Genomic DNA, 27,919 nt, shown 5'->3' with positions numbered 1-27,919 from the left:
CTTGTTTCCCTCTCCCTTTCAGCAAATAGAGAGGCAAGGCCATTTATTAAATTCAGACCAGTTGCATACAGATTGGGCACTCATATTGAATTTGGGGTACTCTGATCTAGTCCTAAGTCACTCAGAGAGACTATTGTTTCTCCAAAAAGCAACTACTGTTTTCTCAAACTCAATACCTTACATATTTTTATTGCTTTAGAATATAAAGTCTAGTTTCATGTTTCTTCTTTCACCTACACAGCACTCTACAAAACCCTAGTTATTAAGTGCACTTTATAATGTTGTTAATTATCATTATTGTTTTATTGCACAGATTCTTGTGAAACAGCTCAAAACTGTAAAGGAATGAAACGGGAATCAGTCAGTCAATCAATCCATATTGCCTACATAGTGGTAATAAAATAATCATAGTGAGGACTCAGGTTTTTTGGTGCTGAAATCAGCTGCTCCAGCCTGTTAGGAAGATGTTCAGAATTAAACTCTGTCAAGAGTTTTCATTCCATGACTCATTATGCCACACAATAATTACCAGAATAAATGTTTATAGTGCATTCAGAATTAAATATTTTAATGATTCACAGGCAGAATTAAATATTTTAATGATTCGCAGGACAGCTAGGATGGGGAAGCTGACTGGCTCTCTTCTTGGACACTAAAAGCAAATGGGCATCTTTTTAAGGTACATGCATTTCTTCAGTCACAGATTCCTCCACTCCTTCACGATAAATGAAATGTGACCTGTTTCCAATGTAGTGTCATTTGTGCTGAAGACCCAGTCATAAAAAGAACCATAATTTATGCTCTTTTTTGTTCAATAATGCTAACATTAATTGTAGTAAACTGTTGTATTTATATGTGGTATATAGTATGTAGATGCTAGTAAAAGCTTTGTGGTAGATGAGGTCATCTAAGTCAATTATGGAAAATGAGAAGAAAGAAAAGTCTGAAAGCCAAATTCCAGTACATAGCAACATATAAATATTCAGTGAAGGAACAAGATTTTAAAAACCTGAAAAGAAGTAGAAGGAATTTGAGAATAGTTTAATGAGCATTAAAGGTGAGTGTATTCATTTCCTGGTGCTTCCATAATGACGTATCATATACTGAATGGCTTAAAGCATGAGAGATTTTTTCTCTCATACTTTTCAGGCTTAAAGTACAGAATCAAGGTGTCAGTAGGATCATGCTCCCTTTGAAACCACTAAAGGAGGATTCTCCCATGCCTGATCCAGCCTTTAGTGGCTCCAGGAATTTCCTGGCTTGCAGCTGTATAACTCTAGTCTCTGCCTGCACCTGCACATGGCTCTCTGCCCTCTGGTGTCTGTGTTTCCACATGATATTCTTCTCTGTGTTTTTTCCTGTGTCTGATTTTTTTGTTCTTCTTGTGAGGACTTCAGTCATATTGTATTAAGACCCACCCTAAATAACTCCTCTTAACTTGATTACATCTGCAGAGATGTTTTCCAAATAGGGTTGTATGTATAGGTACTAGAAATGACCACTTCAGTGTATCTTTTGGGTGGACACAATTCAGGAAGAAAGGAAGGTAAAACACAAGAAACAGAGCAGAGTAAGGTCAAGGCAAAATGTGTCTGCTGGATTTTATGATGAAAATTTGGTTCATAACCTTATTTTCAACAGACTCATGGGAATGATAGGAACAGCAGCAGAACACATGGGGTGGAGAAATGGATTACATAAGAAAACGGCGTCAAGAGAAAAAAGAGAGGGCAATGACTGAATGAGATCTAGAGATGAGTGTTGGGGGGGTGTGTGTTAGTGAGGTGTGTGCATGGTGTGCATGTATGTGTGTGTGTAAAGCACTTGTATATAAGTGTGCATTAGGACAGATTTTCTGCTTTCTTTAGCCTCTTTTTTCCTTATCATTCATCACTCATAAGAAGAAATAGATCTTTTGATATAGTGATGTCAAAGTGATGCTCTGAGAGATAATATTTGTGAGAGGAAGGTCTGTAGAGACTGTCAGAGTATTACCAGATTGAAACTATGACCATTCCTCTGGAGTGACTTGACACAGGCATTGAGAAAAGTGGAGACCCTCTTTGCCCTACTTGATTTTGTGAATGTTGAGTTGCATTGGTGCTAAGTAAGGTTGCCAGGATAAACACAAGGTGTCCAGTGAAATTTGAATTTTAGATTTAAACAATCAAATACTTTTTGTAGAAATATATCATGCAATATTTGGGACACACTTGTATTAAGAAATTTTTCATTGTCTAAATGAAATTTAATACATTGTTTTGTGTTTTCATTTGCTAAATTTAGCAACTCAGTAGCTGAGTGAATATGTGTTAATAGATGAAGGACGGGGTGCAGGGTGAGAAAGGGAGAGGAAAAGCAAAGGAAAGAGACACAGACAGACAGAGACAGAAAGAGAAAGACTGAAAATGAGAGAAAGTGTGTGTGTGTGTGTGTGTGTGTGTGTGTGAGAGAGAGAGAGAGAGAGAGAGAGAGAGAGAGAGAGAATGAAAAAGTATGAGTACAGGAATGACAGGAAGGGATAAAATCCTATGTTGGAGGAATTAACATGAAGTAGAAGAGACAATTCTTTCTACTGAGACAAAGAAAAAAGATATGGATCACATATCAATATATTCAATTTTGGGAATGTCAACTTGAAAGAATTTATTCTGAATCATCTCTACTTTTATCTGAATTAGGAGGGTAAACCATCTTCTGGGATTGAAGAAGTAGAAGTAGAGGTAGGAAGGAGGAGCTTGGAGGAAATAGGGAACACTTGCAATAGCCAGTGGAGAGAAAGTATCATAGGAAGGGGAGGGGACTGATTTGGGACTAGGAGCAAGCCCATGCACTTCCCTGCTGTTCTGCAAAAGCAGCAGGAAGAGTAACCCTACTTCTCAAAAGAACTGCAGAAAAAATTGCTTAATAGTTTACATTGTAGGGCAAGGAGAGTTGGCAAACCTTCAGATCTCCAAATTTGGAAAATGAATTGGTGGACTGTAAAGGGGAGAGAAGACTGAAAAGATTCTCTCTCTCTGTCTCTCTCTCTCTCACACACACACACAATGCATTTCCACGCATTAGTTGACTTATTAGTCAAGCTAAAGTGTCACTGTGGCAAGATGCTAGCTGAAGCCTTAGACTTCAGCCCCCCAGCAGCAAGATAATTTCTTTTTCCTAATTTTTATAGCATACATTCAAGGACTGATTGACTGTGCTTGAATTAACTATTTCTGAATCAGTCATGTAGGTCAGATTAGTAGAAACTTTTGATTGGTCAATATTGGGGCTGAACTGCATGGCTTTGAATACAGGATCAGGGGCAAGGAAACCTAGAGTGCCCTGTGGCTGACAGACAGATAAAATCCACTACATAAATATCTAGAGTTTGAGGAAGACTAGGAAGGTCGAAAGTGACATCGAGGGTCAGGAAAGAGTTAAACATAAATTGAAAACTTTGTTCTAAGATTTATCTGCCTTATATAATTTTCTATGTTAACTTTGAATTCAGCCCAATCATCTACAGAGTTCAAAGTTTACAAAGGGGAATTCTGATGACATCAGTGGCACCTTTCTGTTTACAGGTGCAACTGTGTCTAACCATTTCAGGTTGTTAGATGTCTGTCTCCTTTTTCTAGAGCTCAAGATCTGGCTAAGAGTTATCCTAAATGAAATAGAATAACATGTGGTCTTTGAAGTAATCATGGCATGACCTACTTCAATTCAACAATTCAGTGTAACAAGCATCTATTGGATGGCCGCCATGTGTAAGTCACTGTCTTACAGATTAGGGAATATGGAGTGCTGTATACACAGGTGCTCTCAGAAAATATTATTGAATGAATTCATTGATTTATTTAAGGGGCAGATTTAATGTTACATGGAATTGTAGCAAAAGTTCAATAGTAATGATTTACGTGGGTGGTATTGGGTAAATAGTTGTGAAGACTTAACTTTGAAATTTCTTTTTGTGTTAAGCACAATAGTCCAGGTTAAAGTGCAATAAGAGAAAATAAATTTCAGAGGCAGAAAACAAGACAGGCTTATTTTTGCTCATGATACAGGGCCATTTTGCATTGGCAGGGTGCTCTGCTCCACATGGTTCTTGCTGAGGGGCCGAGGCTGATGTAAGCTGTGAACACACAGCATGGCTGTCAACACTTCAGAAGAAAGGGAGGGTAAAGAATCATGCAGTGGTTCTTCTGTGCTTCCATCCAGGAATGACATGAATTGCTTCTGCCCCTATGTCAGTGGCTAGAGGAAAGTTCCATGGCCAAGCTTAACTTCCAGAGGGTCAGGAAAATAGAATCTTTGCCTGTGCTAAGAGCTCATGGGAAACCAGACAGTAGTCAATCTCAGACTACCTCAGCTTCTCAAAGATGGATTATAACATTGAGTCATTAGCTGCTATCATGATGAGGATACTAGAGATTTTAATGATGAAAACCACCATTTATGGGGATCCATTAATTTCTAAGTATTGTGCAACACTGGTTAATATTGGGTTTCCCTTTCCATAGATGAAGAAAATGAGTCAGAAATTGTATAGATTATCTACTGTCACAGGTGCTAATGTGGCTATATAAATAATTCATGTTGTCCAATTCTAAGATAGTTCACAAATACCTCAGATCTTGTTAGTGAGGGAATCTTAGTGCTGAATAAATGTATGTAAATTATTACTCACAAAGTAACTAGTGAATGCCAGCCAGTGGTGTAAACACTGCCTGTGTAATTTCCCATTTCGGAAATACACATCTGCCTCAATTGCTCTAATTCTGTAGCTTACTCTTTCATTATATGATGGATATGTAATGAATTGGTTTGTTGCTGTAATCTAACAGTTAAAAATATTCAAATAGTTTAAGAAGAACACTTCAGATGGAGAAGAATATTATATGGAAAGATCTTTAAGCTTGGCATAGAGACTTCACACTTCATTTCATCTTTATTTGTCACTTCCTGAGCCAATCCTTGGACTTCTGTTTCCCTTTATGTAGAGTAAGCAAATTAGATCAGTTGACCTTTATGTATCCTATGTTACCTATGGCTGCTTTTCTTTCAGCCATTCTACATCCAGTCAGATTAATACAATCAGATGAAATTTGAAGCCTCTATCAGCTTTTTGGGAAGGGTCCCCAAAGCAAGAAGAGGGACTAAAATAATAGCAAGAATCAGGCAAGAACACATGCAGTCATTGGCAGCGGTATCAGCTCCAGCAAGACACTCTTGGTTTGTGTTTGGTTTTGAGGGAGTGACTTAAAGAGTAATCACTGTGATTAAGGAAAGCCAATGGCTCTGAAATTTTTCTTAGGTATAAGAGTGTACACACATATGCCTATCAGCTCGTTGCAGCTTTTCCTACAGTCTAAACATTTTTTCTTAGCCTCAGAATTAATACTATACAATGAATCTGAATCAAGAAAGAAGTGAAATCAGAAGGACTTTAAGAAGGAAAAATATCCAACCATTCCCCTCTCATTTTCACCTCTTTTGTTCCTTAAACACTTCTTAGATGTCCTTTGAGCTCATGATTCTTAAGTGGTTACTAAAATTACCTCCTTTTCATGCTCCTATAATGTTAAAAAACCACATTTCTAAAATGAAGTGCTATACCAATGGTATGAAAAGCAGGCTATTTTATGGAGTCAACAATTTTCTCTCCAAACAATAAACTTACCACACCAATTTTCCCAAGTGACAATAAACATACCAAAGAGAAAATGGTTTCCTTCTTCAAATTTTAAAGTTAAGTGCATTTGCTAAAGAATGGGTTGCATGAGATGAAAAATGCATACTGCATATAAAGTTTTGATTATTTTAGTTCACCATAACATGTAGAAAAGATAGTCGCTATTATAATTCAGTTACAATGACCAACTAAGTTTCTAAACTTAGAGACTCAAGAAAGAACTACCTGGAAATATAAGTAAATCATTTAAATTCTTTCACATGTTTAGCCAATTAGTAGTATAGATTATATCCAAGTAGCACAAATGTCTTAATATCATTTTCAGGACCCATTCTGCTCCTCATTAATTCAGATAAACTGGCCAGATTTTCTTGTTAAATAGTAATAATCAGTATCTCTTTAATGTTTTACTGTGAATAGTTGACCCTTAAACAATGCAGGGGTTGGGGGTGCCAACCCCTTGCATGGTAGAAGATTCATGTATAATTTTGGACTCCCTGAAAACTTAACTACTAATAGCCTACTGTTGATTAGAAGCCTTACAGATAACATAGAAAAGCTTATTAACATATATTTTGTAGGTTGTGTGTATTTCATACTATATTCTCACAATAAGCTGGAGAAAATAAAATATTAAGAAAATTCTAAAGAAAACATTTGCTATTTATTAAGTGAAAGCAGATCATCATAAAGGTCTTTATCTTCATCATCTTCACACTGAGTAGTCTGAGGAGGAGGAGGAGACAAAGGAGAGGGGTTGGTCTTGCTGTCTTAGGAATGGCAGAGGTAGAAGAAAGTCCATGTGTAAGTGGTCCTGCATATTTCAAACTCATGTTGTTCAAGAGTCAACTGTATACATTTTTTTCACATTAATTATTGACTATTTACAATAACACTGAAAGATGGTATTATTTTAATTCTCACTTTACAGGAAAGGAAACTGAGGATCAGTGTCCAAAGCTCAAGTTCTAGTGTGACCATGATACAAACCCCCATCTTCAGCCTCCAAATTCACAGGAAGCCCTTCTGTCACAGGAACCCTAAATTAACCATTATATTATACGTTATCCTCAGAGGAATAGAGGAAAAGTGGGACATTTTGATGTGACCAGGTATAGTGATGAAGACAAAGTAGTGCCTACTATGTACCAGGAATGCAGACACAACAAGGAACAAAACCAGAGAAAATTCCTGCTTCACAGATTTTAATGGAAATGGAGTAGAGTAGGGAGAGTCAGATAATAGGTAAGACAAAATATGTAAACTACATGCTATGTGAACTGATGATGAGAGTGAGAAGAAAACAAGGTAGGAGAGCACAGAGTGCAGGCTGGTGCTGCTGTTTTAAATGGGTCGGTCAGAGAAGACTTTCCTGAAAATGTGGTGATTTTGCAATAATCTGAAGCAAGGAAAGGAGATGAAGATGCAGGTAAACTGTAATTTGAAGAATTTTCAGGAACAAAACTGAGAATGCAATTCTATCTTAGCTTTCCAAGTGGTCTGCATCCAACATGGAGGGAGGCAGATGAGCCTTGCTGGTGAACTTCCTGCTAACTTAGGATATTCCTGGGCGGGGGGAAACCAAGCGATGGACTGACTCCAGATGGTGACAGTGGTGACTGAAGTGCTAGCCGTAAAATAACCAGGGAGGAACAAGCTGAGGAAATGCCCAGTTTCCTTGGACAAAATATTGCTCTTTCACTTTTCATGTTGGGAGAGAGCTCCTGGACAAGGTTCCAACTTTATTTCTCCTTCTTTCTGTAAAGCACCTTGTCTCTTTGCGCCTATCATCCTAATTGTCTTTTCCTTCGAATTTCCACATAGTGGGAAAAGGAAAAGGGTGTGAAAAATAGTAAGTGACCAAAAAGCAGAGTCAAATCAGAGTTGTTGGAAGTTAAAATCAATTTCTCTGTTCCTCCTGTCCCACCTCCTACTCCTAATAATTTGGCTCATTGCTCATCTTAAAAGTTGCAGTTGCATTTTTCTTGATGATGTTTAATCAAAGTTGCCATCTTTTTTCTTCATGTAAACTCAATTCTCTTTGGGAATTTTATAAATAAAAGCTACATTTGCATGCATAAAGCAATTGATTCCACTGGGTGATAGATGAGTTTAATCTTTGAATGGTTAAGTAAAAAATTTTTAGCTCCCTGTTTGCTTTTATTTAGTGAATCATACCATTTGACTGAAATATTGCAGCTAGAATAGTGAATTTGGTGATGTCAGGGGTGGACACATCATACAAACTGAAATAAAATGAAGTCAAACTCTCCATCTTTAGTCAAATTGGACTATATGGAAAAGTCTCCAGATATTTTTATAGCCATATTGCTGGATAATACTGAAATACAAGATTTTTAAAAAGTCTTACCTTCCACTTTTACTTCCAGCAGGTGTATTCAGTATTGGACCTCATTGCCTTCAGTGATGCTGTCCCAATGAATCATCCATCTGGGTTGCCTTTATACTTTTGAAGCACAATGATGAATACCTGATTTTAACATTTCACAGATGGTGTCTCCTTTTTGTTGGTCTTACTTTAAAAGAAAATCCATATTTTATCTGGAGGTAAAAAACAGCTCCTCTCATTTTACAGACTTCCCAAGCCTTTCCAACACTTCAAATACTTGCTTCTGTATAAATAAATATAATGTAGAAATAAATGCAATGCTCTAGTTCAATTCATAAATGCCAGTTAAGTCTTAATTTTGGGTTTCATTATGTATCGAATTGAAAATGATGTTTTTAAAATTTAGAGTCTGTGTATGTTGAGAAATTCATAGGCTTATAGAAAATCTAATTGGAAAGGTTATTAATAGTAATCAATCTGTACTCTTACCTGATATGTAAATCCACATATAACCACCACAAAAATGGTTGTTCAGTTCATACTTGAACACTAATAGAAAGTCTTTCAAAATATACATGAGATCCATGCTGTGTTAGTTGAAAAAAACTTAAAAGGACAAGAATTAATTAGAAATATGATATCCTCTACTGTCTCTTTGTCTTCATCATTTGAACTAACCAGTCTTCGGTACAAACCCAAACATCCTCGTGTGTTCTGGAAGATTTTTAAAACAAGGATAAATTTAAAGACAGTATTACATGTGAAAATGTTCATCTCTCTGCTTATCACAAAGTAAAGTTACAACAAATTTTAGTCATTATTACTTAAAATGATTCCTTGGCATACATTTGATTATGCAGACAGAACCTGTTTTTTTTGGTGTATTAGTCCACTCTGACACTGCTAATAAAGACATATGCAAGGCTGGGTAATTTATGAAGGAAAGAGGTTTAATTGACTTACAGTACAGCATGACTAGGGAGGCCTTGTAAAGATTACAGTCATGGCAGAAGGGGAAGAAAGCAAGTCCTTCTTCATATGGTGGCTGGAGAGAAAAGTGCAAAGTGAAGGGGTGGGGAAAGTCCCTTGTAAAACCATCAGATCTCATGAGAACTCACTATAACAAGAAAAGCATGGAGGTAACCATCCCCATGATTTGATTACCTCTTACCATGTCCCTTCCATGACATGTGGGGATTATGGGAACTACAATTCAAGATGAGATTTGGGTGGAGACACAGCCAAACCATATCACTTGGGCTGTGTTGGTTGAGAATGAACAAAATCATCTGCATCTGTGGATGGCCAGTGTTTCTTAATCTTCCAGGGACTTGCCATTTTAATGCGAAAGCCCTACATTCTCAGAACCTTCCTTATACCTGGGCAAACCAGGATAATTGACAATCTGACCCAGAATCCAGGTTTCCAGCCTGGATCTGTGATTCTCTCGTCTCCTCTTCATGTCTATAGATTTTTTTTCCACAGAGTAACTTCTGAATTTAAAAATACATATAATCTTCCAATATATATAATTGAAGAATGTAAATGTGTACTCTGAATGTTCTAGTTCTAGATTAATAACAGCATGCTACTTTTTTAGGATCTGTGCTACTAAAATGTGTAATGGTGGTTATTTTTCTCACTCATATCTCTTGTGACAAATGTAATTGGTTCTCAAGTTTGCTGGTGCCTTGATCTTGGATTTCCCAGCCTCCGGAACTGTGAGCAATAAACTTCTATTGCTTACAAATTATCCAGTTTAATGTATTTTGTTTTAGCAGTCCGAACTGACTAAGACACAGGGCTAGACACAAAGTTTCTTGGAGATATAGCAAGAGATGAGATGTTCTCTGTCATCCAGCAAAACATGCTCCATTGTCAGACACACTGTACTTGGCTGAAGAGGTATTATGTAAAATTTAGCAGATTGATACCTCTAAATTTATAATTACCAATGTTACATGCACCTTCAAAATTGTCAATCTTGCTACTTTGTTTGAACTGGCTTGTGGTTCCATTTAACATAAATGTCTATTTCAATATTCCACAGTATTGTCAAACCTCTAGACTTCCTCTGCTTTTCACAGTCAGTAGATAACTGCTTCTTGCTTTACAAAGAAAGTATAAGTCATCAGGGAGAAAGGCTTTCAGTTTCTGAAACCAAATTTGCCTGCCTGCTAAATGGAAGTGATAGACATTTATTTATTCAAGCCCAGTTCCTTCAACTCTGTTCATGTCCTTCTCTTCCTCCTGTTTCAAGAATCTTGCACTAGATTTTATCTTCTGTCTTCCGTGTCTTCAACTTGTGACTCTCTACCTGAGCTTTCTTATCTCAGCTAAATTTGCTTCTCTCATCTTAAAATAAAAAAGCCTTTCCTTAATTTGAATCTCTTCCTACTCCTGCCTTTTATGCTTCCTTTCCCAATCAAACTTCTTATGAGTTGTCCAGGCACATTGTCTCCACTTTCCCACTCCAACACTGTCCATGCTAATGCCACCTACAACCTCAGTATCACAAAATCTAAAACATGATCTTTCATTATTTTCTAAGTAACATCCCAATCACATTCAATGCATTTGATTTTCCTTGAAACAGTATCTTGCTTTGACTTCACTGACACTGGAGTTCTGATTTTCATTTACCACACTGGTCACTCCCTGACAGTCTCCTTTGCCATCTCTTTCTTTTAAACCCAATTTGCAAATGCTGACATTTCCATCCCAAGCTTGACCTCTCTCTCTAGTGCTCATTCCAGGCAAGGTTTTATCCTTTCATCCCTCAAACTCAACTGCTGACGTGATCCGTGTGTTAATAGCTTCAAAGTGAACATTTTCAAAACCAAATTAATTATTTTTCTTCACAAACCTGATCTTTTCCTAGGATTTTCCATCTCAATAAATGAACACCATCAACCGGCATTTTGCTCAATATAGAATTCTGATTATCAACCTTATTACCTCCTTATCCCCGCATCTGCATTGTATTAATCACCATTCTTTCAATTTTGCTTACCTCTCTCCATATGTAACATCGTATTCTAAATCAACAATGTTTTTCACTTGTTTTCCTTTTATCTGGTGTTGCTCCCTCAACCTCTACCTCTATTTTTTTCTTCTCTAAGCAGTTAGAGTTGTCATTACAAAAACAAACTTTTATCATGTCATTCCTCTTCTGTTATTCAATGGTTCCTCATTGCTCCTAGAAATGCCTTTAAAATCCTCAACAGAGACTACAGGTATTGAAATTATTTCGTTTGTATTGATCTTGCCAACCTAATTTCTCACCATTCCCCACCCTATTCTCTGTGATATAGTCACCTTGGACTCCTTTTAATTTTTCAATTGTTCTGTGCCCCTTCACACCATGGAGACTTCATGCACGTCTGACCTGTCCTGTCTAGGCAGCTTTTCACCTGCTTCTTCACCTAGATAACACATGTTTCAGTTCCTCACTTACAAGTTGTTTCCTTTGAATCAAAATAATCTCATATTTCCATTTTGTGATACAACAATTGCCATGTATGTAATTCTTTGTGTAATTATTTGTTTATAGACTATTTTGCTAGCAAGATGAGGACAGGTATTATCTGCTTTATTTACAGCTGAGACCAGGCATTACCTGCCTTATTTATAGCTGTATCACTCATTATTTGTTGAATGCATGAAGATACTCCAATCAAATTTCCCCTTTGTAATAACTTCTTGATTTATCTTGTTGCAAAAAAAAATCAGTCTGATAACTAATACAATAAAAACACTGCCTTTAAATTCTTCCTGGTTGGTTGATTAAGGAATTTCCAGAGCTCTTCATAACTATTTGTAAAGTCTATTTTTTAGTGTATATATCTTTTGTTCATTTGCATACTTATTTACTGTATTGTAAATATTGCAAACAGTATCAGAAACTTTTAACAAACAAAAGTGTTGTGCTTTTGTGATTATCAAGATCTTTGAAATAAATAGCATCACCAGAGTTTAACTTTCAGTTAAACTCTAAATTAATTATCTGGTCATTTATTTTTAAATTCATAGGTTAATGTGCATTTATATATTTAATTTAATTAGAATCTAAATTACAGAGACATGAGCAGGGGGAAGAAAACCAACAAGGGATGGTGATGCACCCAGGGGCTAGTAGTATTGTGAAGCCATTATCATCACTAGGGCTGAACGATGGGGAGGGAAAAGTGTTATTGGAATCTGACAAGAGTTAAAACAATGGAAGACAGGTCCCTCACCTGAAGCTGGAACATAGAGGAGAAAGGACACTGCCTATGTGCATCAAGACTGGCTAGGACCAGCAGCAGGGTGTGTGTGGAGGGGAGATTTCCTCACCTTCACCACCATTACCATCTTTAAGCCTCTTGCCTCTGCCTGCCATTGGTTTAACCCCACAGGAAACCAGGGAACACTGTGGGAGAGAGGGTAGAGTCTGGGTGGGTGAGGGAGCTTCAGAGAACACCCAATACATCTCTTTTCCTTCATAATATTGTGGAAATATGGTTTCTTATCTTACAACTACTTTTTTATTTCTTCCATGTATGTTGTTTTATCTGTCCCAGTAGCCCAATGGTAAGAGTTTAGTTCTCTCATTTCTAGTATAAATTTCTGTAGATTCCTTTTGTACAACACCAAAGTAGGCAGGTAAAATCACTAAATAAAGACATTTCATGCAAAGTACAACTCATAAATTACAACTTTCCCCATGGAAACTTTTATTAGATCATCATATGAATAAGACACAGAAAGAAGTTTTATGAAGACATGACAAATATGAAACTGGCATCATCATGATGAAAAGAAAGCTAATATTAGGTTCATGATATCATACGGATACCTATAAATGTTTTAAGCCACAAATGAAATTGATTGAATAAGGCGCAAAAAAAAAAAAAAAGCCACAGGTAGATAATGGCTAATAAAAGAATTTGTAACTAGAGTATAAGATTTAATTCTATGTTGGAACCCATTTAATATTGTAACTCAAGCCTCATTATTTTGCAGTTTAGATTTCTAAGGTTGTCCTATGTCATCTATGTTAATTGGACAATTAATCAACTTTAATGTTACTTGATAATAGACCTTTTATTAAGTTGAAACATCTGAATTGCTGATTATTGTCAATTTTGGCCCATAAAAACAGTAAGACAGTGGTACCACCTACTATATAAATGCACATTAACCTCTGAATTTAAAAATAAATGGCCAAATAAATAAATGCACCCTTTGTTTCCATTATTTATTAGCATCATTTTTTATTGAAATATAATAGACATACATATTTTTGAGGTGCATGCAATAATTTAACATATTCATATAATTTGTAAACATCAAATCAATGCAATTTGGATATCTGTCACCTTAAATGATTGTCATTTCTTTATGCTAGAAACATTCAAAGTCTTATTCAAAATATGTAGCCTTTTAAAAATGACATTTATTTATTTGATAGAATGATGACAATTTTGAAAGAATTATACAATACTTGTGTTATAGCTAGTGCCAACATGTACATCTGTGCCAGAATTAATCTCTTTGACATAGCACTTTCTGAAAGTAATTTGTTTATCTCTTCCACAGTACATGCTTGTACACAATTCTTTTGTTAATATAACACAGACTCATCTTTTCATTAAGCATTTTGAATGTAGTCAGGTGCCTTGGTGATGGGGAATAACAAATCTGCCTAATATATTTTAAAAAATCAAAAATAGCACAGCTGATTTCTTCTTTGGCACTTTTACTCTTTGTAAGAATGCTCTATGGATATATTCTGTCTTTCAATTTTCACATTTTAACTTCCATGAAATTTAACAGGAGCTGAGAGTGTTAATTAGAACAAGCTTTGGCACAGTATTTTTCAAACCTCCAATCCTGAAGACATCTAACTACTTATTTATCGTTGGAAAAAAAATAATAATTTTGATGTGTTGAAGATTTAACAAGAACATGTATAATGCCTATTTTTAATACAAACTTTCTCTCTCTGGTATTATATATTATAGTTTTAGCCAAGAGAGATACACTTATCTAGAGACATGTTTATATTTAAGTTTGTTAAAATCTATAAGGTAAATAATTTGTTTTTAAATCAATTTTTAATTCTCTATGATAACATGCAATCTAAAATGCCTCTAAAATAAACCAATTTTACACTCTAACAAAATATAGTGTTTTATTTTGTATGTTTCTGAGACTTAAATAGGAGCTCAAAAGTGAATAGACTATGAATTTTATAAACCGTTAGTTAATACATCTTAAAATCTTGTTCCACTAAAAGTGAGCTCCACTGTAAGAAAGAAATGAAAATGAATAAAAATAAAGAAAGGAGAGAAGGTAGGGAGAAAGAGGAGATACGAAGAAAGCAAAAAAGGATTAAAAAAGAGAATCAACCGAAAGCAAACTCAAAACAGATATAATGGCAGGAATTGCATCCCAGTGTGTTGGAGAGTTACTCTGCATGTTTCCTAAATTGGCTGTACCCTTTAGTTGAGTAGGGATGGCAGGTGACACTGACCTGGGTCATGTATTTGCTGAGGGATGATAAAGGATAGGAGCAAAGCCCTCCCTCACTGTCTTGGCAGCCACCACTCTCTCCATCACCATGGCTTCAACTTTTGTTTTTAGAGGAGAATTTTAGGTGAAAGCAACGTGCCTGGGGTTACAGCCAAACATGAATCAGAGGGAGTTGCCATAGTAATGGCTACCTCTGCTCAGGTTCGATTCTCATATGTCAGCTCGACATTTGCTCAGGGCAGGTGGTCTCGAAGATTTGGCTTACAGGATATTTTTCCAACCCTCGATGGAACTGGAGAAGCTGCCAAAAATAAGACAAGAGTGAGGAGTAGGCTCTCTGGACAGCTGATCAGCTACTCTCTATGTGCTAAGAACCAAGTCATTTCAAGTTCCAGAGTCTTATCCTCCCTGCATGTAAACTGGTATCTGTTTTTCTGGTTGCAGGAAATGTAATGTGCTTAGATTAGAGAATACATATGGATGTGCTTTAGAAGCTACAGAGTATTGTACAGATGGAAGGTATAAGATTACAATTGTATTAATAGCTAATTTTAAGGCATTGATCTGGAAAACTAAAAAATCTAGGAAATGTAAATCCACAAGAAAGTAAACTAAACCATGTGAACTTTTGGATAGTGTCTACTTATAGTGCATGCTCCCCAAGTGCTGTATGATTTTCTCTATTGTGAAGATTCAGTCTACAGCTATGGATTTTAAACGTAAGAGGTATCTGGTACACTTAATAAAAATGCTGATGTCATTCTACTGGAAGTGGTCAGCATAGAGTAGCTGCCACACTTGTATGGCTATCATAACATTCAACAGTGTTAGCCTTTGAGTCAGCTGTGAGCCTTACTACCTCCATAGCTTTCAGCAAATTTCTTTGTTTGTTCATTAATTCATTAGTCATTGATTCAGTCTATACTCACTGAGCATTTGTTGTGCTAGATACTGGCCAAGGTGTTGAGATAAACTGACAAGCCTCTTCCTCTAAAGATTCTGATGCTTGTGGTAGCCAAGCAGGCAGGCAACAAGGAAGTACAATCAAGTGATGATTCATGCTGGGACAATATAAACACTAGTTTTTTTAAGAAAAATTATTATTATACTTTAAGTTCTAGGGTACATGTGTACAACATGCAGGTTTGTTACATAGATATAATGTGCCTGTTGGTTTGCTGTACACATCAACTCGTCCTTTACATTAGGTATTTTTCCTAATACTATCCCTCCCACAGCTCCCGACCCACCGACAGGTCCCAGTGTGTGATATGTCCCACCCTGTGTCCATATGTTCTCACTGTTCAGCTCCCACCTATGAGTGAGAACATGTGGTGTTTGGTTTTCTATCCTTACGATAGTTTGCTGAGAATGTTGGCTTCCAGCTTCATTCATGTCCCTGCAAAGGACATGAACTCATCCTTTTTATGGCTGCATAGTATTCCATGGTATTTATGTGCCACGATTTCTTAATCCAGTCTACCATTGATGGACATTTGGGTTGGTTCCAAGACTTTGTTATTATGAATAGTGCCACAATAAACATAAGTGTGCATGTGTCTTTATGGTAGCATGATTTATAATCCTTTGGGTATATACCCAGAAATGGGATCGCTGGGTCAAATGGTATTTTAGGTTCTAGATCCTTGAGAAATTGCCAAACTGTCTTCCACAATGGCTGAACTAATTTATACTCCCACCAATGGTGTAAAAGCGTTCCTATTTCTCTACATCCTCTCCAGCATTTGTTGTTTCCTGACTTTTTAATGGCTGCTATTCTAACTGGCGTGAGATGGTATCTCATTGTTGTTTTGATTTGCATTTCTCTGATGACCAGTGATGATGAGCATTTTTTCATATGTCTGTTGGCTGCATAGATGTCTTTTGAGAAGTGTCTGTTCACATCCTTTGCCCATGTTTTGCTGGGATTGTTTTTTATAAATTTGTTTAAGTTCTTTGTAGATTCTGGATATTAGCCCTTTGTCAGATGGGTAGATTGCAAAAATTTTCTACCATTCTATAGGTTGCCTGTTGACTCTGATGATAGTTTCTTTTACTGTGCAGAAGCTCTTTAGTTTAATTAGATCCCATTTGTCTATTTTGGCTTTTGCTGCCATTGCTTTTGGTGTTTTAGTCATGAAGTCTTTGCCCATGCCTATATCCTGAATGGTATTGCCTATGTTTTCTTCTAGGGTTTTTATGGTTTTAGGTCTTACATTTAAGTCTCTAATCCATCTTGAGTTAATGTTTGTATAAGGTGTAAGGAAGGGATTCAGTTGCAGCTTTCTACATATGGCTAGCCAGTTTTCCCAGCACCATTTATTAAATGGGGAATCCTTTCCCTATTGCTTGTTTTTTTTCAGGTTTGTCAAAGATCAGATGGTTGTAGATGTGTGGTGTTATTTCTGAGGCCTCTGTTCTGTTCCACTGGTCTATATATCTTTTTTGGTACCAGTACTATGCTGTTTTGGTTACTATAGCCTTGTAGTATAGTTTGACGTCAGGTAGCGTGTTGCTTCCAGCTTTGTTATTTTTGCTTAGGATTGTCTTAGATACGTAGGCTCTTTTTTTGGTTCCATATGAACCTTAAAGCAGTTTTGTTTTTTTTTTTTTCCAATTCTGTGAAGAAAGTCAGTGGTAGCTTGATGGGGATAGCATCAAATCTATAAATTACCTTGGGCAGTATGGGCATTTTCATGATATTGATTCTTCCTATCCATGAGCATGGAATGTTCTTCCATTTGTTTGTGTCCTCTTTTATTTAGTTGACCAGTGGTTTGTAGTTCTCCTTGAAGAGGTCCTTCACATCCCTTGTAAGTTGATTCCTAGGTATTTTATTCACTTTGTAGTAATTGTGAATGGGAGTTCACTCATGATTTGACATTCTGTTTTCTATTATTGGTGTATAGGAATGTTTGTGATTTTTGCACATTGACTTTGTATCCTGAGACTTTGCTGAGGTTGCTTATCAGCTTAAGGAGATTTTGGGCTGAGACGATGGGGTTTTCTAAATATACAGTCATGTCCTCTGCAAACAATTTGACTTCCTCTTTTCCTAATTGAATACCCTTTATTTCTTTCTCTTGCCTGATTGCCCTGGCCAGAACTTCCAACCTTATGTTGAATAGGAGTGGTGAGAGGGCATCCTTGTCTTGTGCTGGTTTTCAAAGGGAATGCTTCCAGTTTTTGCCCATTAAGTATAATATTGGCTGTGTGTTTGTCATAAATAGCTCTTACTATTTTGAGATACATTCCATCAATACCTAGTTTATTGAGAGTTTTTAGCATGAAGGGCTGTTGAATTTTGTCGAAGGCATTTTCTGCATCTATTGAGATAATCATGTGTTTTTTGTCATTGGTTCTGTGTATGTGATGGATTATGTTTATTGATTTGCATATATTGAACCAGCCTTGCATCTCAGGGATGAAGCCCACTTGATCATGGTGGATAAGCTTTTTGATGTGCTGCTGAATTCGGTTTGTCAGTATTTTACTGAGGATTTCGCATTGATGTTCATCAGGAATATTGGCCTAAAATTCTCTTTTTTGTTGTTGCGTCTGCCAGGCTTTGATATTAGGATTATACTGGCTTCATAAAATGAATTAGGGAGGATTCCCTCTTTTTCTGTTGATTGGAATCGTTTCAGAAGGAATGATACCAGCTCCTCTTTGTACCTCTGGTAGAATTTGACTGTGAATCCATCTGGTCCTGGACTTTTTTTTGGTTGGTAGGCTATTAATTATTGCCTCAACTTCAGAAGCTGTTATTGGTCTATTCAGAGACTTGACTTCTTCCTGATTTAGTCTTGGGAGGGTGTATGTGTCCAGGAATTTATTCATTTCTTCTAGATTTTCTAGTTTATTTGCATACAATTGTTTATAGTATTCTCTGTTGGTAGTTTGTGTTTCTGTGGGATTGATATCCCCTTTATCATTTTTATTGCATCTATTTGATTCTTCTCTCTTTTCATCTTTATTAGTCTTGCTAGCAGTCTATGTATTTTGTTGATTTTTTCAAAAAACCAGCTCCTGAATTCATTGATTTTTTGGAGGGTTTTTGTGTCTCTATCTCCTTCATTTCTGCTCCAATCTTAGTTATTTCTTGCCTTCTGCTAACTTTTGAATTTGTTTGCTCTTGCTTCTCTAGTTCTTTTAATTGTGATGTTAGGGTGTCAATTTTAGATCTTTCCTGCTTTCTCTTGTGGGCATTTAGTGCTATAAATTTCCCTCTACACACTGCTTTAAATGTGTCCCAGAGATTCTAGTAGGTTGTGTCTTTGTTCTCACTGGTTTCAAAGAACATCTTTATTTCTGCCTTCATTTCGTTATGTACCCAGTAGTCATTCAGGATCAGGTTGTTCAGTTTCCATGTAGTTGTGCGGTTTTGAGTGAGTTTCATAACCTTGAGTTCTAATTTGAATGCATTGTGTTCTGAGAGACAGTTTGTTGTGATTTCTGTTCTTTTACATTTGCTGAGGAGTTCACACAAGTTTTAATAGAAAATATCATAGGATTTCTCTTAGTAAAGTAGTCAGAATTGTTCAACATAAAGATGTCCTGGCCACATCAATGATGTTCAGTCTTAGACCATGAAGCATTTAAATATTCCAATCCTCCATTTTCTCATCTGTGAAATGGGAATAAATTTGGGACCTTGATGTAGTTTGGATGTTTGTCCTCTTTAAATATCACGTTTTAATTTGATCCCCTATATTGGAGATGGGGCTTAGTGGGACATGTTTTGTTCATGAGGGTGGATTCCTGACGAATGTCATGGTGGTGTCCTCATGGGAATAAGTGCTTTTGCTTCATTCATTCCTACCAGACCTGATTGTCAAAAAGAGTCTGGAACCTTCCTCCTCTCTCTCTCTCCCTTCCTTTCTCACGACATGATGGCTACTCCTTTTCCACCATGAGTGGAAGCTTCCTGTGGCCTTCACAGAAGCAGTTGCTGGCACCACGCTTCCTATACAGCCTGCAGAAATATGAACCAAATAAACTTCCCAGTGAATTCTAAGCCTCAGGTATTCCTTTATAGCAACACACATGGACTAAGACATACCTGCCTCGAAAGGTTGTTGGGAGGATTAAATGTGGTGATCATTAGCAGATTGTCAGGTACAAAGCAAATGTTCAATAATGGTTGGTTATTAATAATAATAATTACTATTTAGTTTCTTGTTATAGTAAGGAAATGTAAAAAGCAATAAATAAACAAAACAAGATTATCTAAGTAAATGATGTAATAACTTTCTACTGTCCTGGAATTTTATCAGTAACTCAACAGAGAATGTGAGTTGTATAATAACAGATTTATAATTTGTATAAATACATTGCCCCAAGTTAAAGAAAATGAAAGCTTTTTAAAAATATCGGAACAAGTCAAAACAATTGTCTTACTGAAGATAAGGACATCTTCTGGAGGTTTACATGAGGTCAAAACAGGAGTTGAGATCAAGCCAGCAAGCCTGTTCTGCATCAGACTCTGATTCTGCTCAGTTCTATGTGCTGCTCCAACCTCAGGCTGGCAACCCAATGGTTACAGTAGTGTCCACACTCATAGCAGGACATACCTGGAGCAAGTGGGAAATAAGTGATTATTCCCAGAAAATTTCTCAGAAGTGAGAATTATCTTCTTTCTCGGAAATCTCAAGCAAACACCTTCCATCATCTTATTTCTGAACCAACCTTTGTAGGAAGAGGAATGCCCTTTGCTCATTGACATAGATCTTCCCATCCCTATCCAATCACTATGGAAAGGGTGATAGGATTAGCCTAATTGTGGGCTAATCAGGCCAATCCTGCTGCATAAAAAGATTTTTCAAATCACATCACTATACAATGAAAAGGGGACCGTTGGGAAAGCCAGCACATACCCTATATGTAGTTCTGCAACCCTTTATCACACAATGGACTTGGAATTTGAAGTTCTTACTCAAAAGTAAGGTAAAGGTGACTTGAGGGAGCAATACTTTGATCTAAAGGGCAGAGTTCATACCGATCCTGTGAGCAGGGAGGGGTCTCAAGTCCAGAAATGTGTGGGGAAAAAGCAGTTATTCATTCATTCTTCCATGTATTAAGTGCTAAATATTTGGTAGATGCTATCTGCCTGCTGGAGCTTACATTCCAGTAGAGGTGAGGATGTATGAGGGACAAGAACAGAGTATAAAATGGGAGGCATGCTGGAGAAGATAAGGAATAATAGCATGATGAATTAAGACAAAGGAAGATCTTCAATATCCCCTCTCTCCAGAGAAAAAAGAGCAAAGTAAAGAGGGGCAATTGCTTTATAAATGCTTGTACTCTCTGTTCCAGCATTACCACAACCTTAGTTCTCTGGGTGCCAACTTTAACATTGTTTTTCAAATCCATATCTTATTTAAACCATTATTTTCACTACTTTCCACAAAGTAACTCTTTGAAATTTAATTTTATGTTATTTTCATCTTTGCAGTCCTCACACAGAAGTTTAATATGCTTGTTATATTTTAATAGGTATTCATTAAATGTATAATCAAATTTTTAACAAGTAAAATAAAATCAACAAGTAAGCACTTCTGTATGCCACTTAAAATAATATCCTAGCTGGGTGTGGTGGCTCATGCCTGTAATCCCAACACTTTGGGAGGCCAAGGCTGGTGGATCACCTGAGGTCAGGAGTTCAAGACCAGCCTGGCCAACATGGCGAAACCCCATCTCTACTAAAAATACAAAAATTTTTCAGGAACGGTGACTTGGGCGCCTATAATCCCAGCTACTTGGGAGGCTGAGGCCAGAGAATTGCTTGAACCCAGGAGTGGGGAGGTTGCAGTGAGCCGAGATCACACCATTGCGCTCCAGCCTAGGCGGCAAGAAACTCTGTCTCGAAAATAGCGATAATGATAATAATAGTAAGTAATAATATCTTAGCAGTGGAACCTGTCTCATGCTTTGAGAAGCATTGTTTTATTCTGATAATCCTTTTGGTACACTCTAGGTTTTAATTTCAGCGTACCCAATCCAGCTTCAGGGCTCCCTAAGTCTCTAGATTTGGATGTCTTTAGCAACTATTAGAGAAGCATTTTTTCTGGGGATTTCAACTTTTATTTTTAAATCCCCCAAAGCCTTTTTTACTTACCCTGTTGGTGTGTCCTGAGAAAGTTCCCTTTCTTTCTTTCTCAAGATGGAGTTAAAAGTTGGGTATACCCACCCTTCGTTCTCTGCTGACAGCCCTGGTACCCCTGGCTTAGCAAATGCAGTGAACACATTCACCACGGCAGTTTGGCAGATACTTCAACCATGACATTTGCCTTTCACAGATTAAGAAAAGAAAGTGTCCCCTTATGGGCTGCCTGTGCTAAATCCCCTGAGACATTTATTTTCGATTTATGGCATATTAGATTTCAGGTTTTTAATTTGCGTGTTTCTGGCAAAGTGTCAGAAGGTTGTGTCTTCGCACACGTCTAGAGTTGTATGTACATAAAACAAAGGCAAATTCAAAAGGTAAAGCTCAAAGGAGGAAACAAAGGGCATATCTAATTGTTTAACCCAAATTGTTTTGCTCTTTCTGCTGGATGTGTCAGAATATAAAGTGGCATCATTTAAAAAATACTCTAGATTATTTCTGAGGTTGTCCATTGATATTTTTGGTTTTTTACACCTAAATTAAAAGCAATATCTGACTTTTAAAAACATGTTTTTAACAAAAAAAATACATAACACATACAAAATAGAAGCTTGTTTTATAATTCAGATCAGTTTTCAAATCGTGTTATGATGAATGCAACCAGAAAATTGTGAATAAATTCCTTCTAACAGGGCCTTCATTAAAACTGCTCATAAAGCAGGCTCTTTCCTCTTTACTATTCAGTTCACAAACACTGTTTTTAGACAATAACAACCATACAATATAATTATGTACTTTGTCTGAAATATTTTATTAACTAAATGATAGGTTTAGATGACTGAATTCTAGTCAACGTCTGCCACTTGTAACTCAACAATCTGTAGCAGACATGTATAGCCTCTCAGAGCTTCAGGTTTCCTCAGCTGGAAAAGGCATAATAATAGTTGAGTTAAAAGCTGGCTTGTGGACTTGTTAAGGGAATTGAATAAGAAAATCTATGTGGAACTGGTTGGTAAATTCTACAGCACTACAAAGAGTACATCCATATTGTAACATAAAAATTAACTAGCACATATTGTAATATAATAATAGACCATAATACCACATAATCTCATAAACTTAGAGAGTAGCTAGGACTTATAAACATGCTTGTGATTTCAAATACTATCTCCATATATGTCTAAAAATACATTGGCATGTAGTTGTCCAACTGGTTTGTTCTTCAATAATATTTCTGGATCATTTGTAATTAACATGGATTTTAATTACTGTAGTTGCTTGAATATACTTAGAGTTTCGATTTTTAATTTTGTATTTTGAAGTGGCTTTTGCCAGAGTAGCCTTGTTCGATTGGGCTATATAAACATGTAATTATTTATACCAACTCACGTTAGGTTCATAGTTTAGACTGCCAATTTTCCACTGTTGTAATTATAGCCATAACAGATCTTAAGTTGTTTGAACTAAATAGTTCACTGTCTTTTGAAATTTGCCTTGTAAGTTATACATTCATTAAATTTTTAAAGGTTAACTTACTATACACACACACCCGTACACACACATACAAATTGTGTATGAGACATGCAATTCTTAAAAAGTTGGTAATTCTGACATTTAATATATGTTTCAGAAACAGTAAATACAACTTTCATTTCAAAATGTTCTTCAGATTTTAAAATAACTTTAATGTCCTTGGATATGAGTACTCTGTAATTAAGTAATCCCTGTTATACAGAAAAAAAGTGTTAGATGTAAATACATAATTCTGCCACCACAGCTAACAGAAATGTTATCATTAAGTGTTTTCTACATTCTTGAAGGAGTGAGTAAATATTTCCAAGTCTGTCTTTTTTTTTTTTTTTTTTTTTAAATGAAAGAAGCATTAGTCATATTGAATATCCAGTTCTAGCCAGGAAACAGGAAAACACAGAAGACATATTATCAAATACTTCTTGAGGGCAAACGTTCTGTTTGTCAACCTTGGCTGCTATGAATGACATTATTAACTAAGGTTCACTATCATAATGCATTTCTTGTAGTTCTCACAGTTCTTAATTCTCTAAGTTGAAATAAATGCTCTTTGCAATATTATGATTCCCAAGTTGGCCTCTGGTTTTGTAGGTAATTCTTAATAGGTATTTTTCACTTATTCATTCTGTTTACTTATAGGGCACAGCTAATTTATGATTGTTCTGATTTAGTTCCGAACGTGGTATGTTGCCTACCACTGAATCATCAAACATAATTCACATATCTATGTCTAGGTAAACACAGCACCCAATGTATTTAGAGTAATGTTTTCACCAGTAGTTCCTGCAAAACTTTATATATAGCAGTATGGGATGTTGGCATAAACACACTTTTCAGGATAGATCAAAGAAGTTTTTGTGTGAGTAAGGAAAGGTTGACATGAAGCATCTCATAGCCAAATATATATGCTAGATTCCCTTTCAACCCAAGCCACCTTCAGAATGTGCCAGATTTTGATAAAATTGCCTTTTTTTCCTCTCCAGAGCTTGGCTTCACTTATCCATCTCAAATTTTTCTCAGAACAAATCAACTAAAAACTCCCTAAACAAAAGTTATGAGACTCCAAGCCTAATACAGCAGTTTTTCTGAAAACTACTAACCAAAAGGTGAGGATATGTACCAGAAAAACACTTGTGCATCTATATATTTTCCAACATCTCCTAAATGACTTATCTTGATTGCGTATGCTGAATCTTTTGCGCGTACACATAAAAAAATTGACATATATGTAAATGATTTATAGGCAGAGATGATATTTGTATTTAAATTTGAGCTAATTGTATTCTATCATTTTATTGCCTTACACTTATAATAGATCACATTTAATTTCTTAAATGCAGATGATTTCAGACTTTGTTCCTGTAAGTAATATTATTTTATTTGAATTGCAAATGATCACATAATCTCATTTTTAAATTTCAAGCCTGGGGACCCAAAGATTCTCCTAAAATCCAAACAGACGTTTAACATGAAGAATGTTTACAGACTTACTGAATCAAATGTTTTTTGGTTACTAAATGTTTTGACAGTGCGAAAAGTTTTTAAGGAAAGAAACTAATTTTTGTGTGTGGTTTCCTTTACATAGTAATGGTGTGTACAATCAATTGTTAAAGCTCCTTAGTTTCTACATTATAGATTCTGCAGAATGCAGCAAAGTATTTTTAAAGTTAATGTCTGTACTTCTTATAGCAAAAGTAAAAGAGACCAGATTTATCCATCAGTATTAAGCACATTTTTAGTTTAGGAAAAAAAACTAAAAAAAAAAAAAAAAATTAGATTCAGATATTGGAATACAGGCAATGAAGTTCTGTAACATTAGAGAAGATAAATTATGAGACATGAGACATAGAGTAAGCAAGCTAGGTCCTACAACTGTCCCAGATTACTGCCTTGACATTTTCCAGGGAGGAGAATGCAACAAAAATTTGTGGTTACCTGTGTTTTGAAGACAGCATTGAAAGGTAGGAGAGGACAAGGAGTTAGAGTTCCCAAGACAGAGTAATGGTGAACAGAAAGTTGCGCGAAGAGAAAATGAGCTACAAAGACCTGCCAAGGATTCCCTCCTCTGTCTTCAGCTGAGTGAAATTGGTGCATGCATTTGTGGCAGCTAGCACGGCCAGGAAAATAACTACCTGTAAAGAGCAGGTGGAACAATCCTGGGCTCACACCAAGCCTTTGAAAGTTGATATTCTCAATAATCAGAATAGAATGGAGCCTTGAGTAGAATGTTAGAAAATGGTATTGCCTTAGCAGTGAGGAAAAATGAGGACTGAGCTAAAGACTTTTCTGGTCCCACTTGTAAAGCTTAGAGGCAGGTTTCAAAAACAGGAAACTATTTACAAATGACTTGAGAAGCCTAGAAAAAAAATCTCAAGAATATTAAAAAAATACAAGACTATTTGAAGAAATAATTAAAAATTTCCCCAAATTTGATTAGGAGTAGAAATACATTTATCCAAGAAATTCAATAAACAAAGCACAGGAAAATTAAGACAACTGCAAGGCATGCCATAATCAAATAGCCTACTAAGAATAATAAAGAGAAAATTATTAAAAGTAGCTAGAGAAAAAAGACACACTATATATAGTAAAACAAAGATCAGGATGACAAACAATTTCTCTTAGGTAGCAATACAAACCAGAATACAGTGGAAAAATATTTTTAAAGTTTTAAAAGGAGGTATTATTGTCCACCTAGAATTTTATATATAATATAAAGTCTTTCAAAAAACTAAGACAAAATACAATATATTTCTAGAATACAAAAAACAGGAAAAACATTAATTACTAGTAGGCCTGCATTATAGGAATGTAAAAGGAAGTCTTTCACAGAAGGAAAATTATATTGGGTAGATATCTGGATCTAACAAAAAAGAAAGCGCAGAATTAGTAAGCATGCAGGTAAATATAAAATTATTTTTTATTTTGAAATTCAAAAATAATGATTTAAGTAAAAATGATATTATATTGTAAAGTTCATAACAAATACAGAACTAGAATGTATGGTAATATCAAAAACTCTGGGATAGGTGAAATGGAAATATTCAGTTGTATATAAAGTGATGTAATATAATTTAAAGGTAGACCATAATAAATTAAATGTGTATATACTAGAAACCCTAAAAGTGAGCACTACACACACACACACACAAACACAAGGTTAGGACTAATAATCCAACATGGAGATAAAATTGTAAAAGATAATCCTAAAGAATGTAGAAAAAGAGGAAAAAAGGAGACAGAAAATAGATGGAACAAAAAAGAAACACAAAACAAACAACAGGATTGTAGATTTAAACAAAACCATGTCAATAATCACATTATATGTAAATGGCCTAAACATCCCATTTAAAATACATAGATTGTCAATTTGTCATATTGGATTAAAAAACAAGACTCAACTACTTGCTGACTATGAGAAACTGACTTTACATTAATGCCATATGTAAGTTAAAAGTAACACTACTGAAAAGGAAGTAGGAATGCTAACACAATAGTATATAATGTAGATTTCAGGGCAGAGTTCAATAGAGATAAGTAAAGTCATTTCTACAAAATAAAGTGGTCAGTTAATCATGAGGACATACCAATCATGAATGTTTATGCACCTAATAGCAAGCTTCTAAACACGTAAAGCAAAAACTGTCAGAACTGAAATAATAAATAAAGCAATTCATAAATATAGCCAAAGATAACACCAGTCTCTCAATAATCCCTAGAAACTGAATACCAAAAAATGTATTGGCAAACATATAGAAGACTTCAACAATGTCATCATCTATTTCATCTAATTGACACTTAGAGACTATTACTCCTACCCAGTACAGCATTGTACACATTTTTTTTCAACTACATATAGAACATTTTTCGAGACATACCATATTTTAGGCTACAAAGCAAGTTTTAGTAAATTTATTTATTTATTTATTTATTTAGAGATGGAATCTCACTCTGTCGCCCAGGCTGGAGTGCAGTGGTACAATCTTGGCTCACTGCAATCTCTGCCTCCTGGGTTCAAGCAATTCTCCTGCCTCAGCCTCTTGAGTAGCTGGGACTACAGGCATGCATCACCACGCCCAGCTAATTTTTTGTATTTTTAGTAGAGACGGGGTTTCACCGTGTTAGCCAGTATGGTCTCGATTTTCCGACCTCGTGATCTGCGCGCCTCAGCCTCCCAAAGTGCTGGGATTACAGGCATGAGCCACCACGCCCAGCCAAGTTTTAGTAAATTTAAAAGCATAGTAGTTCCTCCTTCTTCAGGGAGGATATGTTCCAAGACTCCCAGTGGGTGCCTAACACGGAAGTTAGTACTAAACCATGTAGGCACTGTGTTTTTCCTATGTATTTATACCTATAATAAAGTTTAATTTATAAATAGAGCACAGTAAGAGACTAACAAAAATGATAATAAAAAAACAATTATATCAATAGGCTGTACTAAAAGTAATGTGAATGTAGTCTCTCTCTTTACTGTCAAAATTCTGTAATGTCTTCAGACCATGGTTGACTATGGGTAAATAAAACTGCAGAAAGTGAAACTGCAGACAAAAGGGGACAACTGTATCCAAGTAATACAAAATAAATTTTATGATGATTATGAAATTAGCAATCAATAGCAGAAAGTTCTCTTTAAAAATTTGCCAAAGTCTGAGAATTAAGAAACTTACAGCAAAGTTAAAGAAGAACTAAAACAGGAGATTAGAAAATATTTTGAGCTGAATGAAAAATGAAAACAATATGAAAG

The 27,919-nt window shown here is 35.8% G+C and overlaps 2 long non-coding RNA genes across 2 annotated transcripts in view; one reads left to right on the top strand and one right to left on the bottom strand.

Annotated features, from left to right (window-relative positions):
• The window catches only part of LOC108581436, a 585,003-nt gene that overhangs the window by 110,496 nt on the left and 446,588 nt on the right, over positions 1–27,919 (top strand). The window lies entirely within an intron of this gene.
• LOC108581435 overlaps positions 12,810–27,919 on the bottom strand; it is a 118,183-nt gene continuing 103,073 nt past the window's right edge. Inside the window, exons 2-3 of the long non-coding RNA XR_001893648.3 lie at positions 19,941–20,113; positions 12,810–14,841 (exon numbers count right to left, since the gene is read on the bottom strand). This is a non-coding gene — a long non-coding RNA (uncharacterized LOC108581435). The remainder of the gene's footprint in view (positions 14,842–19,940; positions 20,114–27,919) is intronic.

This window comes from Papio anubis, chromosome 10 (assembly GCF_008728515.1).
Source record: "Papio anubis isolate 15944 chromosome 10, Panubis1.0, whole genome shotgun sequence".
NCBI lineage: Eukaryota > Metazoa > Chordata > Mammalia > Primates > Cercopithecidae > Papio > Papio anubis.
Note: the sequence above shows the minus strand (reverse complement) of the source record. Positions and strands in the feature narration are given on the sequence as shown.